We start from the raw sequence: 11,355 nt of genomic DNA, 5'->3' as shown, positions 1-11,355 counted from the left end.
ATGTTGGAAGTGTTTCCAAGGTTGATATGATCAAGCATCGCACGCTCCCTCTACCACCGAGATTGGTGTTTGCGTTGAGCATAGACATGATTGGATTATGTCTATCGCAATACGGTTATTCATTTAAGGAGAATAATGGTTACTCTATTTTTGAATAATACCTTCAATGGTCTTGCACCTAAAGGAATGGTTTATTGAATCTCGGTCGTAGTGATACACATTTTCATGCCAAAAGATATAAGATAGTAATGATAGTACCACTTACTTGTGGCACTGCCATGTAAGTCATAATGGTATAAAACGCATGAAGAAGCTCCATGTTGATGGATCTTTGGACTCACTCGTTTTTGAAAAGTTTGAGACATGAGAACCATGTCTATTGGTGTATATGCATGAAGAAACTCCATGCAAATGGATCGTTCGGACTCACTTGATTTTGAATCACTTGAGATATGCAAATCATACCACATGGGCAAGATGACTGAAAAGCCTCATTTTCAGTAAGATGGAACAAGATAGCAACTTGTTGGAAGTAACACATTTTGATGTGTGCAGTCGAATGAGTGCTGAGGCATGCAGTGAATATCATTATGTTCTTACTTCACAGATGATTCGAGTAAATGTTGAGTATATTTACTTGATGAAACACAAGTCTGAATTATTGAATGGTTCAAGTAATTTCAGAGTGAAGTAGCAGATCATTGTGACAAGAGGATAAAATGTCTATGATATGATCATAGAGATGAATATCTGAGTTACGAGTTTTGGCCCACAATTAAGACATTGTGGAAATTGTTTCGCAATTAATACCGCCTGGAACACCATAATGTGATGGTGTGTCCGAACATCATAGTTGCACCCTATTGGATATGGTGCGTACCATGATGTCTCTTATCGAATTACCACTATCGTTCATGGGTTAGGCATTAGAGACAACCACATTCACTTTAAATAGGGCACCACATAATTCCGATGAGATGACACCGTATGAATTATGGTTTAGAGAAACCTAAGTTGTCGTTTCTTAAAAGTTTGGGGCCGCGACGCTTATATGAAAAAGTTTCAGGTTGATAAGCTCGAACCCAAAGCGGATAAAATGCATCTTCATAGGAAACCCAAAACAGTTGGGTATACCTCCTAATTCAGATCCGAAAGCAATATGGATTGTTTCTAGAATCGGGTCCTTTCTCGAGGAAAAGTTTCTCTCGAAAGAATTGAGTGGGAGGATGGTGGAGACTTGATGAGGTTATTGAACCGTCCACTACTAGGAAAAGGGCTATAGATGGAAATGGCACTAATGGCGCACCAGACATGTGGTGCGCCAGTATATACTAATGGCGCACCACCTTCTGATGCGCCATTAGTGTTGAAACTACTAATGGCGCACCCTGCCTACGGTGCGCCATTAGTACCAAATTTTTTTTTGAACTAGTGCGCCTGTGTCCAAACATACTAATGGCGCACCGTGTGTGTGGTGCGCCATTACTAGTTAAACTAGTAATGGTGCACCATGCCACGGTGCGCCATTAGTAACCTTGGCCACCACTTCCACCGAATGCACCCCCCCCCGGTGGATCGCCTTTTCAGTTTTAAAAAAAATAAAACAAAATGATAAAAATGTTAAAAAAATAAAAGAAAATAAGTTTCCCATGTGATATGTGGCCTAGTTGTTGGGAAAATTTGCAAATATGAATTTTGACTTCATTTGCAAAATCTCGCGAGAATTTGTAAAAATGGGCATAACTTTTGCATACTAACTCGGATGAAAAAGTTTTTTATATGAAAAATCATCTACTCGAAAAGTGAACCCCGTTAAACATTTCCAAAATCCTCAAAAACCTAACAGAAAAAAAGATACGGGGCTTTTAAGATCTAGAGAGGCAAAAAAATCAAAAAAATTCAAACTTACTAATGGCGCACTTGCCCATGGTGCGCCATTAGTATCTTCCCTCCTTCAAATTTCAGAATAAGTCAAAAAAATAAAAAAAATTACTAATGGCGCACCTGACCATGGTGCGCCATTAGTATCTTCCCGCCTTCAAAATTCAAAATGAATCAAAAAAATAAAAAAAATTACTAATGGCGCACCTGACCGTGGTGCGCCATTAGTATCTTCCCGCCTTCAAAATTCAAAATAAATAAAAAAAATAAAAAAAATTACTAATGGCGCACCTGCCCGCGGTGCGCCATTAGTATGCCGTATATATGGCTGGTCCTCTCCTCCTCTCTTCATTTCATCTTCCCTTCTCTCCTCCTCTGCGGCGACCTCCTCCTACCTCCTCCCTCCTCCCTCCTCCCCTCCCCTCCCCTCCCCTCCCCTCCCCTCATGGTTTCTTCTCCCTCCTCTCCGGCGACCTCCTCCTCTCCAGCGACCTCCTCCTCCCTCCTCCCTCCTCCCTCCTCCCTCCTCCCCTCCCCTCCCCTCCCCTCCCCTCCCCTCCCCTCATGGTTTCTTCTCCCTCCTCTCCGGTGAGCTCCTCCTCCCTCCTCTCCCTCCTCCCTCCTCTCCGGTGAGGCAAAAAATCCCTTCCTCTCCGGTGAGCTCCTCCTCCCTCCTCTCCGGTGAGCTCCTCCTCCCTCCTCTCCGGTGAGCTCCTCCTCCCTCCTCTCCGGTGAGCTCCTCCTCCTCCTCTCCGGCGAACTCCTCTCCGACAAAAGACCATGGCAACAAGATCCAAAAACAACAGGAACAAAATTTGAGAATATTGTCGTGCCAAAAAACAAGCAAAAAAAACGAGCAAAAAAATGGGCAAAAAATCACGATCCAGATCTAGATTCTAAATGACCCATCACTAATGGCGCATCACAGGAAAGTGCGCCATTAGTATGCCGCGGTTACTAATGGCGCATCTAGTTGTGGTGCGCCATTAGTATCCAAAGCACCTGGCCCCTGGGAGGCATACTAATGGCGCACCGTGGCCTATACTAATGGCGCACCAGTGGTGCGCCATTAGTATACCAGATACTAATGGCGCACCACTGGTGCGCCATTAGTAAAAATTACTAATGGCGTGCTGTTAGTGGCGCACCACAGATGCGCCATTAATGGCCATAATAGGTGCGCCATTAGTAGAGGTTTTTCTAGTAGTGGTCTCTTCAACTAGTGTGTGACAGGGCACAGGGAGTTGTTCCTGTGGCACCTACACCAATTGAAGTGGAAGCTTATGATATTGATCATGAAACTTCGTATCAAGTCACCCCCAAACCTCGTAGGATGACAAGGATGCGTACTACTTCAGAGTGGTACGTAATCCTGTCTTGAAGGTCATGTTGCTAGATAACAATGAACCTACGAGCTATGGAGAAGCGATGGTGGGCCCGGATTCCGATAAATGGCTTGAGGCCATAAAATCTGAGAGAGGATCCATGTATGAAAACAAAGTGTAGACTTTGGCAGAACGGCTCGATGGTCGTAAGGCTAATGAGTACAGATGGATTTCAAAAGGAAGACGGACAATGATGGTAAATGTCAGCATTAAGAAAGCTCGACTTGTCGTTAAGATGTTTTCCGACAAGTTCAAGGAGTTGACTACGATGAGATTTTCTCACTCATAGCGATGCTAAGAGTCTGTTGGAATTATATTAGCGATTACTGCATTATTTATGAAATCTTGCAGATAGGATGTCAAAACATTGTTTCCTCGACGATTTTAATGAGGAAAGGTTGTATGTGATACAACCGGAAGGTTTTGTCAATTCCGAAAGATGCTAATAAGTATGCAAAGCTCCAGCAATCCTTCTAAGGACTGGAGTGAGCATCTCGGAGTTGGAATGTATGCTTTGATGATGATCAAAAATTTTGGGTTTGTACAAAGTTTATGAGAAACTTGTATTTCCAAAGAAGTGAGTGGGAGCACTATAGAATTTCTGATGAGTATATGTTGTTGACATATTGTTGATCAGAAATGACGTAGAATTTCTGGAAAGCATATAGGGTTATTTTGAAAGTGTTTTTCAATGGAAAGCCTGGATTAAGCTACTTGAACATTGAGCATCAAGATCTATAAGGATAGATCAAAATGCTTAATAATACTTTCAAATGAGCACATACCTTGACATGATCTTGAAGGTGTTCAAGATGGACCAGTCAAAGAAGGAGTTCTTGCCTGAGTTGTAAGGTACGAAGTTAAGACTTAAAGCTCGACCATGGCAGAATAGAGAGAAAGGACGAAGGTCGTCCCCTATGCTTAAGACGTAGGCTCTTCAGTATGCTATGCTGTGTACCGCACCTGAAGTGTGCCTTGCCATGAATCAGTCAAGGGGTACAAGAATGATCCAAGAATGGCTCACAGGACAGCGGTCAAAGTTATCCTTAGTAACTAGTGGACTAAGGAATTTTCTCGATTATGGAGGTGGTAAAAGAGTTCGTCGTAAAGGTTACGACGATGCAAGCTTGACACCTATCCGGATAGCTCTGAGTAGAGAGACCGGATACATATAATGGAGCAATAATTTAAAATAGCTCCAAGTAGAACAGTTGTTTGGAATAGCTCCAAATAGAGCGTGGTAGCTGCATCTAGGAGATGACATAGAGATTTGTAAAGCACACACGGATCTGAAAGGTTCAGACCCATTGACTAAAACCTCTCTCACAAGCAACATGATCAAACATAAAACTCATTGAGTGTTAATCACATAGTGATGTGAACTAGACTACTGACTCTAGTAAACTCTTGGGTATTAGTCACATGGCGATGTGACCTGTGAGTGTTAATCACATGGCGATGTGAACTAGATTATTGACTCTAGTGCAAGTGGGAGACTGTTGGAAATATGCCCTAGAGGCAATAATAAAAGTATTATTATTATATTTCCTTGTTCATGATAATTGTCTTTTATTCATGCTATAACTGTATTATCCGGAATTCGTAATACACGTGTGAATACATAGACCACAATATGTCCCTAGTGAGCCTCTAGTTGACTAGCTCGTTGTGATCAACAGATAGTCATGGTTTCCTGGCTATGGACATTGGATGTCGTTGATAACGGGATCACATCATTAGGAGAATGATGTGATGGACAAGACCCAATCCTAAGACTAGCACAAAAGATCGTGTAGTTCATTTGCTAGAGCTTTGCCAATGTCAAGTATCTCTTCCTTCGACCATGAGAGCGTGTAACTCCTGGATACCGTAGGAGTGCTTTGGGTGTATCAAACGTCACAACGTAACTGGGTGACTATAAATGTGCACTACAGGTATCTCCGAAAGTATCTATTGTTTTATGCGGATCGAGACTGGGATTTGTCACTCCGTGTAAACGGAGAGGTATCTCTAGGCCCACTCGGTAGGACATCATCATATGCGCAATGTGACCAAGGAGTTGATCACGGGATGATGTGTTACGGAACGAGTAAAGTGACTTGCCGGTAACGAGATTGAACAAGGTATTGGATACCGACGATCGAATCTCGGGCAAGTAACATACCGATAGACAAAGGGAATTGAATACGGGATTGATTAAGTCCTTGACATCGTGGTTCATCCGATGAGATCATCGTGGAACATGTGGGAGCCATCATGGGTATCCAAATCCCGCTGTTGGTTATTGACCGGAGAACGTCTCGGTCATGTCTACATGTCTCCCGAACCCGTAGGGTCTACACACTTAAGGTTCGATGACGCTAGGGTTATAAAGGAAGTTTGTATGTGGTTACCGAATGTTGTTCAGAGTCCCGGATGAGATCCCGGACATCACGAGGAGTTCCGGAATGGTCCGGAGGTAAAGATTTATATATGGGAAGTCCTATTTTGGCCACCGGAAAATGTTCGGGATTTTTCGGTATTGTACCGGGAAGGTTCTAGAAGGTTCCGGAGTGGGGCCCACCTGCATGGGGGACCCACATGGACGTGGGTAGTGGGGGAAAGGCCCCACACCCCTGGTCAAGGCGCACCAAGATCCCCCCTTAGAAGGAATAAGATCATATCCCGAAGGGATAAGATCAAGATCCCTAAAAAGGGGGGATAACAATCGGTGGGGAAGGAAATAATGAGATTTCTTTCCTCCCACCTTGGCCAACGCCCCAATGGACTTGGAGGGAAAGAAACCAGCCCCTCCACCCCTATATATAGTGGGGAGGCGCATGGGAGCTATACACGAAGTTCTGGCACAGCCCTACCTCTCTTCCTACTCCTCCTCTCCCATGGTGCTTGGCGAAGCCCTGCTGGATTGCCACGCTCCTCCATCACCACCACGCCGTTGTGCTGCTGTTGGATGGAGTCTTCCTCAACCTCTCCCTCTCTCCTTGCTGGATCAAGGCGTGGGAGACGTCACCGGGCTGTACGTGTGTTGAACGCGGAGGTGCCGTCCGTTCGGCACTAGGATCATCGGTGATTTGAATCACGACGAGTACGACTCCATCAATCCCGTTCACTTGAACGCTTCCGCTTAGCGATCTACAAGGGTATGTAGATGCACTCTCTTTCTACTCGTTGCTGGTCTCTCCATAGATAGATCTTGGTGACACGTAAGAAAATTTTGAATTTCTGCTACGTTCCCCAACACTAGCATAGCTTTCTTCCAATCTGCAAGGCACCCAAATTGAGTTGTAAAGAGGTTCTCCCTGATCTTCCTCCAAACTACTGTCTTAGCCGGGTTCCAGGCTGCCCGCATGTCGCCATAGAGTGCATTAGGGCTGAAGGTTTTTGATGTGTGTACCCTGGCGATCGCCAGCCATTGCGCCGGTTCCATCAGATCCGGGAGTTCTTCTTCCCACACAAAATCATCTTCCTCCTCCTCCTGCAGAGTAAGGCGAGCGAGCAGATCCTCTGCTGTCTCTTTTCCCTTCTCCCTCTGCGATCCTACTCCATCCGCCATCTCCACGATTTCGATCTGGAAAAAACCCTAGCCCTGCTCGAAACTCCTCGCAAGGCTATCTTATCCCTCGTCCCGGCTGGGTAAGATCACAGGGATCCCCCTGCGTCAGCCCGAGTCGAGAGGATTCGATCGCGCCCTCGTGGAGCGCCGAAGATATGATTCCGGCGAAAAAGGCGCCGGAAGACTGCGAAACCCTAGTTCTTTCGACTAGGGGAAGACCCGACCTTATATTGGGCTGCCGACGTTCTAACTTGGGCTGGGCCTTCTTTTTCCTTAAGACAACACGATGCGTTGCCGAGACCGGGTCTCCTTCCTCTTCTTTCCTCAATCGATCTCCTTCTTCCTCTCGATGTCCCCCACAGAAGCTCGATCGGCTGCGGCAGGAGACCCAGTATCCTTCCTCTTCTTTGATCCAACAAGATCTCTTTCCTCTTCTTTAATCCAATTATTTCCTGCGACGTAACTATCTCTGACTTAAACTACATCGAACCCGCCGCCAGCACCGCCCGTCTTGCACAGCACGTGCTCGCCGGAGCTCCTGCTCTTCCTGGATATAGGCCCCGGCCCTCGGGATCGACCAGCCAGGCTCGATCGGGCCTGCTTCGCAATCACAGCAGCGGCTACCTGGTGTTCTTCGGCAGTGGGCAATAGGCCAAGGAAAAGCCAAGGGGGGCCTAGATCCGATTAAAGTCGATCGGGAAAGATCACGTGGTAGAGCCAAAGACACATACATGTGCAAGCAGAAGTGGATTAGGAGCCTCAATCACGAACACAGTTGACACGTCTCAGCTTTTTCGAGAGGTTACATGCAGCACTCCATATCGACTCCCGTGCGGCGTTATTATGGACTTATAGTGATTGGTGCAGCTTCATGAAAAGGCCGCTCTCATCATGGCACGCCAGCTCCGGCAGGCCAGCTTCATTAACCTGAGATCATGCCCTGACTGCGCAAGCGACGTATGATTATGTGGTACGGAGGCACCGGCGAGGTAGTGTGATGAAGCCAACCCGTTCTGCCCCGGGTCATCAGCCTATAGAGCCCCAAGGCCCGGACCATGATGATGCCACCACGCCCGGCCTCTACTGCCGGAGTCCGACAACGATTCTGCTCTGTACCAGTTGCCGGCGACGGCGGCAAGGCTGCTCTCCACAGGCCACCGGAGCCCTCACATGGTGCCTCAAGCTCGCGCAAATTGCCTCTTGCTATCATACCTTCGCTGAAGCCGATTCGATATGGCCACCGAGCTCCACCCATACTGCCATGGTTTCTTGACTCGCTCCTCAGCAGGGTGGCATCACGACCAGCACCATCATTGGGGATGTTAAGTGAGAACATTGTTGCAATTCTGCATATTTCATCATGTCGTTTCTTTAAATATAAGTGACGTTTTTATACCTGATATGTACTTGAATACTTGAACTGAGAATTACTTCGTCATGTGTCATGTCCATCTTTTTCCATCCATAGGATTCATGGGCACATATATATTTATCAATCCAGATCTGGCTTTTGGCTGGGGAGAGTTCCACAACTAAGTCGAGCCTTCAACAAGTTGTTGTCACTGTGGTCTTCGGTGCTGTAGTGACTACTACATGCGCAAAAGCCTCCCCCTGATTGTTGAAGAAGATCTAGAAAAGCATAAAGCTCCTGGTTTTGGGTGAACATGGAAGCAAATTTACAGGACCTTGCTATCCTTACTTGGGAGAAGTAACTTTGTAAGTTGCCACATATTTTGATGTTTTTGTCCGAGATTCAGATATGTTGTGAAAATTGTCATCTCTCATTATTGAGGTCATAACTGAAAAGTTTGAGAAAAACTTTCAGAACTTTGACCCGGATATGTTGGATACATACAAAAGGTATGATCACTAGAAGAATGGGCTTTTGTTTTTGCGACATTTTCATGTTCTGTCCTCACAAGCTTTAGCATATTATCACATATCAGTTTTTTCCTGTTACAATGCACGGCATGTGCTTGCCGTTCATCATGGGGAATACGAGGAAAAAAGTTGTTGTGTATGCTAGGCGGAAGCACGCCACAGAAACCGCAGGTCATGTACACGACGGCCGACGTCTTGCTGGAGTGGTGGCGGAAAGAAGCTGTTGTAAGCTAGGGGGAATCACGCTGGAGAAATTGCAGGCCATCTACTCAACGGTCGTCGTCTCGCCGGCGCGGTGGCCTTCTCAAGGAATAGCCGTGGCATGTCATCTTGCTGTAACTTCAGTTCTTTGTCTCTTTTAATTTGATTTTCATGTAGTTTTTTTTTACTTCTGGACATCAACGATTCCATCAAAACTCCTCTAAAAACCAACCCCTTCATTTAAATTGTCTCTCTATTTTTCTTCAGCTTAGCAATGGTTCCACCGATCCTTCTATGAAAGCAGTCCACTTAATTTCACTCTATTTTTTATTTCTTCTTTAGGTTAGCAAGGATTCCACGCAAAACTCAATCAAAAAACTGAGTAAATTTCCTTTAGTTAGTTTAGTTTGTTATGTACTTCTATTATCTCTACTACCTAAAAGAAACATAAGGTTCCCTCTCCCCTCTTACGTTTCGTCTGACACCTTCGTTTAACTCCCTCGTACGTTCCCACCTCCCACCGTTTTCTAACCCCCACCCATATGGTTTTTCTATCCATCTGGTTTTCATTTAAACCGGTTTTCATCTAGAGTGCCAAATCAGATCAATAAAATCTTTCGTAATTAGTAACGCAATAAAGGTCACACGGGAAGGACTCAATTCACGGTGGGCAATCAAAGTCAATCCATCTAACCAATCACATTCGAAAGGAAAGGAAGGAATCAATAAAAAGGAGCGTATCAACTGCATTCGTAACAAGTATTTGGTAGCAGAATAAAGTGGTCGAGAAGTAATCAATCACAGTTGAGGCATATAATCATCTTTCCTTGTTGTTACAGATCTCCCTTTTCTAAGCAATCCATCGGGCCTTCCCAAAAACGTACACCAACCTGATCCGAACTCAAAAAGACCTGCTCCTCATTCACCAATCCATGGGCCTTTCTTTTTTTGTAGTAGCTAGAGAAAACATTTTTTTCGGAACTTGTGGCGGCGGACGAACGAGGGCAGCTGCGGTGGGTGAACTATAATGGAGCAGTGGCGGCATATGTGAGCCCTCATCTCCTTTCAGTTCCAGATCCATGGCAGTGGTGACGGTCCTCCTCGTCTTCATTCACCCTACTAGGAGGCCGTTGCCCCTCCTCACGGACGTCCCTCCTCACATGCGGCATCAATGGAGGAGACGTCCACAGTCTCGCGCTCAGCGGCAGGAACAACAGATGTGGTGGTCCTCGTTTGGCCTTTAATTCCAAGGTACTTGGGAGACACACCACCGCAGTGAAAATCTTCTTCTTCTTTTTGTTTTGATTTTGGTAGATCCCAATAAATATGCAAGTTCTCTACCTCTACTACATCATATCAACGTCAGTTCTATATGTAAATTCTCTACTAAGAACGAGAGTTCATTGGTGACAAAATGAAGCTGATTTTAAGATTTTAATATGTCCAATTAAGCTGAACTAATGTTGTGTGCCGACCTAAAAACACATACACAACCTAAACTTTACATATTATGTGGGACAGTAGTGTGGCATCATCTTTTTCTGTTATCGACATTTTTTGTTAAATAGTTGTCCTACTTAATTCCTAACTCATCATATTACTCTTGATTTTTAGTCATGCTTGGAGCTTTGGTCTGCAGCTACATGAGATCAGAAAGCATGTCTTAGGCTAAAGGTAAAATTGTAGCTTGGAGGTGATTACATCATATGCTTTGGCGTGTAAGAGTGTTATGCTTTCTGTGACGTGGCTTGAAGTTCAGATATTTTGCAGTAAATATATATCTTCTATAGAGTCTTCTTTTTCATTTGGGTGTGGGACAGGGAGGGTTATGTTTTTTTCAAAAAATATAAGATTTCATTATTTTGTTTCACCATAGTTCATGTTTTATATAGATTTGAGAGGCACTTAACTTAATTTTCCTTTTAAATTGACTGATTGTCAACAAAAGAGATGAAAGAATACTTCAAAATGATCAAAAAAATGTCGAAACATAGAGAGCTCACGCACAATGTCAATAATGAAAGCGGAGGGTAATGAAGGGTAAAGAGAAATATGTCGCGTTAGTAGATGGCGTCTAAGGAGGCATGAGGATTGCATGTTAGGGAACGAGAACTGGAGATTACCACAAAAAAAGGAGAACCAGACATGATCAGTTTGCTACTATATGAATGGAGACCACATGTCATGATGTTGACACACAATTCTTAATTAGATCAATTGTTTCATTACTTTATTTAATTTTTGTTCTATGGGCATTGAGAGGACGGAGGATCTCAAGGGAGCAAGAAAATATGAGAGGAATGATAGGTTTACTTATAATTCACAAATAATTTTTCTTCTTATCGAAATCTTGTAATTGCTCCATGTGTGAATCTGTCTCATGTTAACAACTATGTGATTTTGTGCTTAAAATTCAAAGCGTGGGTGCGAGCCGGATGAGGTATAAACGAAGTT

At 44.5% G+C, this 11,355-nt stretch overlaps 1 long non-coding RNA gene across 1 annotated transcript; it reads left to right on the top strand.

Annotated features, from left to right (window-relative positions):
* Positions 1-9,240: 9,240 nt before the first annotated feature.
* LOC123094941 (uncharacterized) lies at positions 9,241-10,771 on the top strand. Its single transcript, XR_006446050.1, has 2 exons — positions 9,241-10,152; positions 10,516-10,771. It is a non-coding gene; the product is annotated as an uncharacterized lncRNA (long non-coding RNA).
* Positions 10,772-11,355: the final 584 nt, after the last annotated feature.

This window comes from Triticum aestivum, chromosome 4B (genome assembly GCF_018294505.1).
Source record: "Triticum aestivum cultivar Chinese Spring chromosome 4B, IWGSC CS RefSeq v2.1, whole genome shotgun sequence".
Lineage (NCBI taxonomy): Eukaryota > Viridiplantae > Streptophyta > Magnoliopsida > Poales > Poaceae > Triticum > Triticum aestivum.
Note: the sequence above shows the minus strand (reverse complement) of the source record. Positions and strands in the feature narration are given on the sequence as shown.